The following is a 9,173-nucleotide window of genomic DNA, read 5'->3' on the forward strand; positions in this document are numbered from 1 at the left end:
CAAAGGGAGTCGACTCGCTGCATGGCAACAAGACTGAGAGTTACATGGGGCCCTAGTGGAAGAAGGGCAGGGGCAAGCAAAGGCACACCAAAGGAAGATGACAAACCATATGATTTGTATTAAAAATAAATGCATAAAGATGACTGAGTCAGGTGAAATTATGGAGCATACTGTTCAAGTGAGTGGGCCACAGCCTTGTTGGCTACCATCAGTCGCCTTCCCAGACCCGTCCCCTTTCACTCCACTGCCTGTCCCAGTTGGGCTGTGAAAAGCCCAACCCATTTGCTAGTGTCACCACCCCCGTCCTGCTGGTGACCTCAGTGCAGGAGCCGTATGAGAAGCCAAGGTACAGGGTGGATGCCCACGGCCATTGCACTGGCTCCATTTGCATCTCCTTTTCCTTCATCCTTCTGCGAGGACTAGAACCGGTGCTAGTGGTCCTTATTTTGAGAGGTAAAATTGTAGTAATTTTAAAACTTTCTAATGATAATTTTACTCTGGTCTTTTAATTTTATACTGTTTATATTATTTTAATAAAAGATCAAAATAGGAAATCATTGTACTGAAAAAAATCAATTAATTTGATTCTAAGGACTTAAAGGTCCATAATCACACAATGTTCAGGTTTTTAAAAATCACCCAATGTATTCAACTGACCACGCTTCATTAAAAATTTAATATCGGGCTGGGGATTTAGCTCAAAGTTTCTACCACCTCACAAGGACCCAAGTTCCATCTGCAGAACCCCCCCAAAAATTGAATATCAAAATAGTGAAATGCTTTATTGGTAAGAACTTTCCAAGTTTACTAATTTGTACATTTGTCATAACTATTTGTTCTGATTGTTATGATTACTTTCTGGTAGATATTTTGACAAGATTATGAATCACTAAATATTACAATTTGGCATAAAATTAAAATTTTATTTTTCTCAGACAGCTTCATATCTAATTCATTTTAACAAAGCTTTTAATGTAAATGTCAGCACTGTAACTCCTGTCACAGAGTAGAAAAATATTTGACTCAGTATTAATAAAGAAATTAAACAAAAACATCAAGTAAAATTAAAACCCTATGAACCTGAAGGACTAAATGAAAATGTAACAATTGAAGGTTAAATAAATTCTAAGAGAATTAAGCACCAGGTTACTGCTAATTATATTGAACTCACTGTTCTTCCACTCAGTAAAATATCTACAAATGAATTCACCAAATTCAAATTTGAAAGCTGTATTTTTAAAATTGTTAGTTAAAGATCAGGGAGATTTTATAATGGAAATTTTCTTTTGTGTTCTAAATAGAATTTAAACATGTTTAGCACCTAATTATCTTACTTATCTCCCAGGAAATATAAACTTAAGATTTGCTTTTGTTTATTTTTTTTAAACAAAGTCATCATATCACTCTGTGATGGACTACAATGATACAGCTGTCATAGTAAATCAATACATCTATAAATTAGAAAAAGCATTCCTAAACAGATCTTAGCATTTATGATAATTGAATGATAATAACTAAAGCATTATCGAGTAATAGGTAATGATTATTCAATAATTGGTGTGAGAGACTGGCTTAATATTTGAAGAACATATACCTAGCAATAAGTCCAGGTGTGTTTAAAAATTAACTATGTATAAAATAAAAAATGTATTTGAGAACATGAGTGGATATGTAAGTGACTCAGGATTACAGAAAGACACCTAAGCATGAAAATGAAGGAGAGCATCTTCAAAGAAATGTTTAAAAAGTGCCACTTATAAAAGTGAAATATTACTATATTAAACAATATTAGGAGAGATTTGGAATATTTGCCTCCATTTCTTTCCAATATTGAATAAAATCATACAGATTTTTAAATAAAAAGAAAACATATGAGGACAAGTACAAGAGGAGTAAGGAAGACATCAACATTTGGATGCTATGGGGCAAAAGGATTATTTATGACTGATTAGGTAAATTAAAAAAAAAACAGTTGCTGTAGCAGTAGAGGAAAGTAAGAAGCAACTTGATTTGTTCTGCAGATCCCCAAGGCTCAGTGGCACCAGTTACTCCAGGAAGTCACAGTAAGGTTAGAAGTAAAAAGAGTGGGATGAGGTGAAATTCTGTGTCAAGAAACACTTGTTTCTAATCAGGAATACTATGAAAGGTAGCCAAGAATCTCCCCCTTTTTTACCTGACAGTGAGTTGTGTCTACAGTCTCTGCAAAGAGCACATTAAGTGTTTTCCACCAAGTAGATTGAAGTACACCCTCTGTATTGTAGGCAGGCTTATTATGCCACTCACAGTCTGATTCAGGGAAGTGAACACACCCTGTGCTAAGAAATTTCTCCTTTGCTCCCTCATTGGAATTGCAGAATATTGGCTGGTGAAAGAGTAAAGATTCTTTTCTGTGGAACACTGAATAATGAAGAGGAACCTAAAAGTATGTACATCATGGATTCTTCAACAACAAAAATATCAACAACAATTAAAGCTATTCACTCTGTTACCCTACAGCAAAGGTTACAATTAAGATCCCTATGTACAGATTTTCTGGTCAGTCTCTTCCATTTTACTAGGAAGTCCAGATGTCTGTATCTTCATTTTTACTCTTGAGCTGGTCAAGATTTCACGAGAAAGGACTTTCTGATCTCTTTTTCAGAACATATAATCTGGTGGCCAGATTATCTGTGAGTTGAGTTAAGAAAATGCATAGATGTATAACTCTCTCATTATTTGGGGCTAGAAATTGTTCATGTAGTCAGAACATCATCCAAGTGTGAAGGTAGAATGTGGATCATCTAAGATATGTGCATTTCAGGGCAGAAGTCAATCAAAACAAGGGATTTAATAAGGAAAGAATAAACACAGAGTCAAGTCCAGAAAACTGTGCTGGAAATACATTGTAGAGATTGGGAATCCATGTGGAATAAGGTGCATGAAAAGCCCTTGAGCACGGTTCCTGCACAGCAGGCTATGGGAGGAGATGTGCAGACTGCAGCTGCTCAGAGGCTTGGGGAAGCCTGGTGGCGAATTAAATTGACAGCATTCTGTAATGTTTAAGAGATAAGGAAGAAATTAATACAATTCGAGGAGAGTTAGATATGATGTAGAAAAGTAAGTAAAGAAAAAGCAAGAAATTACTAACTCTAGGAGAAACTAAAGGTTGTAGAAAAGAGTAGATATAATAATAACTGTCTATGGCTCAGCCATGAGTATCATTGGACAGTCATGATCATGTGCTCTGAATATTGACTGAAGAGTATTATTACTGTATTGGTGTCAGCATGTTTGTCGACAGGGTGGAGCCGTGAAAGAGAAATAAATCTGTACCCTCTTATCTGCATACCTAGAATCAAAAGGTAATGATTGATGTTAAAAAATCAAAAAGTCGTACATCTACAACTTAGCAATATGAATATGGGTGCTGAAAGAAAGATTTAAAAATCTTGATCTCTTGTGGTGGGAGACTGAGCTAGATGAATAGACAGACATAGAGACAAACAGATATACAGGATAGATAGATAAATATAGAGTAATTAAATTTTATAGACCTACTTAAAGACAAAATAGTTGTACAAATAAATTTGAAAAAATAAAACAAATACTTAACTGTTTAGAAGTTTAAAAGCAATAGAAGTAGAAAGCTACTTATAACAGGTATTATTCAAGGCTAAAATTGCTAATATATAAGCTATCTTTAAATTTACAAATCACTAGCACTCTAGTAAAAAATGAATAGGAGAAGAAGAGAGATAGAGTAAAAGATGCCAAAAGCACATTTTTGCAACAAAAATTGTAACAATCATAAGATTTAAAAAACCCATCCAATTGGAAAATATTAACCAAAAAAGGTGGTCTACAGTCTTTCACAGTGAATGGTACAAAGGCCCTTCTATAGTTTATTTTATTAGATTATTAAATGATTCAATCTTTTCCAAAAGGCATTTACCAATACACATAAAGAACTTTAAAATTTTTCATGTTATTTAACTCATAGCTCAATTTCTAGGACTCTTTCCAAAGGAAATAAAATCAGGACTATAAATAAAGTTTTATGTGTTGGAAAATTAGAAATAATCTAAACATTCAAAAATATGCTTATTTTTATATTTCTTCATCCGATTGCTATTTCTAACAATGTTTTCACTTCATGAACATTTATTAAACTGTAGAACGATGATTTGTTCCCTGTTCTATATGTATATCATATGCTACAAGTATAACAGTAAAAATAAAATTGTTAAACACTTAACCATATTTTTTAAAGAATCAATAAAGCAAAAATGTTTATGTGAAAAAACAGAACTATATATAACAGTTTTTTTTAAATTTCATAAATACTAAAAACATTCACAGTGTGTTACAGAATCTTGTGTTATGGAAATATAAAATGTTTGTTTTATCACCACATATAAATAATATATTGAAAAAATGATATGTGTGTAGCAAATTTAAGTAGAAAAGTTTTGGAATCTGTGATGCATTTCCTTTTATTTCTTTTTTTTTTTCCTTTAAAAGGTATGTCTAATTCAGGTCGTTGTGCAAGGGCCTCAATAAGTTTCTCTCCTTTGTTGTTTATTATCTAACATTGTTCCTAAGAGTCCTGCTGAACACATTCTTTGTTACAATTAGAAAATGAGAGTTCAGCAATGTTATTAAATCACTAACACCTCTTCCAAAACACCAATAAAACAAATAAAAATACTTACAACAGAAATGAGCAGCAGAAAGAATAGTGGAAAATTTGATGCAAGTCACAGGGCAAAAAAATAAAACTTAAAACAAAAATGGTCTAAGGAGAAGCCTAAATAATTATCAAAACATTCAATACAAAATTTTCGAACATTTCAAAAAGGATGTACATGCTAGCAATTCCCAGGGAATCTTTTTTTTTTTCTTTTTTAACTTACCTGTATTTGTTGCCTCTTAAAGCAGAATGTTACCTGGGCACTCCATTTCCACTCACAGGCCTTATTCCAAATAATTTTTCGTACAGCACTGTATACTGAGGAAGTTTAGTTTATTCCTCTGAACGATACTTTTTTTTTCCCTTTGGAAAACAAGTCCCACGGAGTTTCTGCCATCAAGAGGTTTCAGTTTAACTTATTGCTAGAAGCCTAGTACATGTGGAACTAAAACTCTACAGGGAAAAGGTTATTAAAAGGTACATCGTAAGAGATAAAACTCACACTGTTATAACAAATATTCCTTTAAACATCAAGATATCTCAAACTTCAGAGACAGAAGATTTGGTCTACTAAGGAATCTGGCTTGATAACTAAACACTTTGGACCTCACAAAGTTAACAGTAAGTTACATATCTTACCACAAATATCTCAACCTGTTAAAATAAACCAAGGTGAAAAAGCATTCTAGCTCTACTTTAGTGCCTAAAGTATCACAGTACCACTTACTAGTGAAAAGGAATCTTATCTTCCCCTTAAGTAGTTGACATGACACATGGACTTAAATGTTAACAAAAATATCCTAGAAAATGTATTATCAGTGGGAATGAAGGTAGAGTACTGAGCATACATCCAAATCATTCTTTGCGCAGAGCTTAGTGGACTTCTTCCGTGCATGACTCATTGTCATATCCTTCAAGGGGCAGCATCTCAACAGTGACAGCAGCAGTGGTTCCATCAGCAGTGGGATCATCCTCATCAATGCCAAGACCCGGCTTGATTATCCTATAAATCCTGTTCACATATGTCTGGGTGTCTTCCAGACTGAAGACAGAGGACAGGAGCTCCATTTCATAAAGCAAGATGACCAGAGCCTTTATAGACTTGTCATTCTTGCTGGCCTCGGCCTTTTGCCCCAAAGTCTCAATGATGGAGTGGTCAGGGTTGATCTCCGGGTGCTTCTTTTCCTGACATGTAATCCATCATTGAGTTATCTCTTAGGGCTTGGGCTTTCATGATTCTCTCCATGTTTTCTGTCCAGCTGTATGTGCTTGTGACAATACAGCATGGGGAGGTCACCAGTAGTTTTTTCTTTTTATTGAACTTATTGGTACATTTTAGGTATTCAGTACAATTACATTCATTATTGGGATCTTGTACCTTTACATGACAGGTCTTGGTTCTCATTTCTTTCCCCTTGTCCATGCCCTCCCTTCCCCCCCTCCCCTCCCCATTTACAAACACTTTATTTCCATGTGTAAATACTGAATAGTGTCTCTGGTGTGAAAAGCTATAATAGTACATAAGATCCTAATGAGATAATTGACCATATGAAATAGGAAGAAAAGGGCTAAAGGTGTAGGGAAAATGGGAAGGGTAGGGGAAAGGTAATAAGGGAAAAGAAAACAATATCACCAATAGTTTTGACACAACCACCTTTTCAATGTTTTTCTCCAAGATATCTTTCATGATCTTGCAGAGGTTTTCAAACTTTGTCTTTGTCTCATTCTGTTTCTTTTTCTACTCTTCATCTCTGCAAGCTCCAAGCCCTCTGTGGTGACTGACACTAAAGATTTTCCTTCAGACTCCTTCAGCTGTTGGACACAGAAATCGTCAGTGGGATCAATCATATAGATCACTTCTAAGCCATGCTTCTGAAGGCAATCCACAAAGGCCGAATTAGCAACCTGGTCCTTAGTATCACCTGTGATGTAATACATGTTCTGGTTATCCTTTGTCCTGGTGCAATAGTCTTTCAGAGAAATCATCTTGTCCTCAGAAGCAAATGTGTACTACTGTAACACCTCTGAAAGCTTCTTCCTGTTCTGAGAGTCTTCGTGTATTCCAAGATTTACATTCATAGAAAACTGATCATAGAAGTTTTTGTAGCTCTCCTTATCTTCTGCCAATTCAGTGCATAATTATAAGCACTTTTTGACCGAATTCTTTCTGATAACTTTCAAAATTTTGCTTTGTTGCAACATTTTACAGGAAATATTTAGAGGGATATCCTCAGAGTCCACCACCCCTGCGATGAAATTCAGGTATTCAGGGATCAGCACCTCACAGTTATCCATGATGAAAACTCTGCAGACATACAACTGAATGTTGTTCTTCTTCTTTCTGTTTGCAAATGGATCAAAAGGAGCTTGTCATTGGACAAAAAGAAGAGCTCTGAATTCCAACTGTCCATCCATGGAAAAATGCTTCACTGCCAAGTCATCCTCCCAATCATTGGTCAAGCTCTTATAGAACTCTCCATATTTCCCGTTAATAATATTGTCAGGGTTTCTGGTCCAAATAAGCTTCGATTTCTTCAGTTCTTCTTGAACAATGTATTTTTGCTTAATCTTCTTTTTCTTGTCACCTTCTTCTTCCTCTCCTCCTTCTTCCTCTCCATCTCCTTTCCTCTTCTTCCTCTTCTTCCTCTTCCTCCCCTTCTTTCTTCTTCCTCTTCCTCCTCCTCCTTCTCCAACATCTTCCAATTCAAGTTTGTCATCAGACTCCTTTTCTTCTTTTTCTTTATCTTTCTTTTTCTTCAGCCTCATCATCACTCACTTCTTTATCTCATTCCTTCTCCACAAAAATAGCCAAGAAACTGAGAATATTTCTTCACAATCTCTTTTCTTCTTCTTTCTTCCAAGTACTCAACTTGATCTTCTTTCAGATGGAGGATAACCTTTGTTCCTTGGTGTATAGGTTCACCTGTCAATCCTCACTGTGAAGGACCCTCCTGCGGAAGATTCCCGGGCATACTGCTCATCATCGTTATACTTGGTGATCAATAACTTTCTCAGCCACCAAGTACACAAAGTAGAATCCCACACTGAAATGTCCAATCATGGAGTTGTCAGTAGCAACCTGAAAAGACTCCATGAAGGTCTTTATCTCTGACTTGTTGATGGTGCCCAGGTTATTTATCAAGTTGGCCTTGGTCATCCGATCCATGATCGTGAGGTGTGATCTTGCTTGTTTGAGATAAGATTAATGTGCAGTTCCTTGCCAGAGTCAAGTTTACTGGGATTTGTAAGGCTTTATACCTATTTTTGTCCAGAGCATCTGACAAATTTGAAATCAGCTCCTTCAGGAAGGTCTCTGTTCAAGTAGAAAGTGTTGATGATCAGTGACATCAACTGGGCAATTTCTGCTTGGAAGGCTAATGTCTCCACCTCCTCCTCCTCCACAGGTTGGTATTGGGTGTGGGTCTCCTCTGGCATCTTGGCTAAGTAGTGCACAGTGTATGCGACATAAGCAGGTCTGAGACACTGAAGCAACTTTGTAAGTCTGTTTTTGAAATTTGCAAGTGGATTCTAAATTGTGTATAAATGAATAGAGTTCCAAGAAAAGTTGTTTCCTTGGGAAAAGCAAAGAAAGGGAGCTTCATTAGATATGACTAACACATAAAACCACACTAATTGATATACTGTGATACTGGTAGAGCAACTACCAGGCATATTGAACAGCATAGAGAACTCTGAGTTCAGCCTTTTATGTATGTCACAACTCAGTGAAATTGTCCTGTACAAGTCTTGGAAATGAGAAACAATTCAGTAAAGAATGAGGTATAATCATATGGGGAAGATAGAAAGTTAGATCCCTATTTCACACCAGATATAAATCCAAATGAATTGTAGACCGAGCTATAAAAGGCACATATATAAATTTAAAAGTAGAAGGAAATAAAATGTATAACTTTCTGACTGGGAATAAACATATAAACATTCAGGAATTTGATAAAATAGTTTTCAACAAAGGATATTAACAAAGAACATCAAAGACAAAATAAAAGAAATAGGTATCAAAATAAGGCATTTTCTATCTTTAAAACTTCAAATGACTCAAAAGTTTATAATAATTTATAGAAAACAGCAAGAAAGGACAAAATATTCAAACATGGAGCAAGTTATACAAAGAAATATCCAACCTCACTAACAGCCAAATTAATGTTGTTTAACTAACATGATTTCTTTTAAAACTCAGTTGGATGCCAAAAGTTTTTTTAAATACTTGCTATGGAGAAAAAAAAAAAACAGTTTTCAAGCACTCCTGTTGGGGAGTTATGATTAGTGCAGGATTTCTGGAGACAACTCTGACAGCACTTAATGAAATTCAGTATGTATGTACTGTACTGTGTAACACAGCACATCCATTCCTGGATGTATCAAATGCTCACACATAAGAGAATAAAGGATGTGATCACAAGAAGTTGGAGAGAATCCAGATTTCCATCCCCAGAGGAGTCCATGAGCAGAATGTGATTCCGGGTAGGACAGACAATTTGCCACA

The 9,173-nt window shown here is 35.5% G+C and overlaps 1 pseudogene; it reads right to left on the reverse strand.

The window, feature by feature from the left end:
• Positions 1 to 5,542: 5,542 nt before the first annotated feature.
• LOC104853521 lies at positions 5,543 to 8,104 on the reverse strand (annotated as a pseudogene).
• Between the last annotated feature and the right edge of the window lie 1,069 nt (positions 8,105 to 9,173).

This window comes from Fukomys damarensis, unplaced genomic scaffold (genome assembly GCF_012274545.1).
Source record: "Fukomys damarensis isolate Sample0158 unplaced genomic scaffold, DMR_v1.0_HiC HiC_scaffold_5, whole genome shotgun sequence".
Taxonomy (NCBI): Eukaryota; Metazoa; Chordata; class Mammalia; order Rodentia; family Bathyergidae; genus Fukomys; species Fukomys damarensis.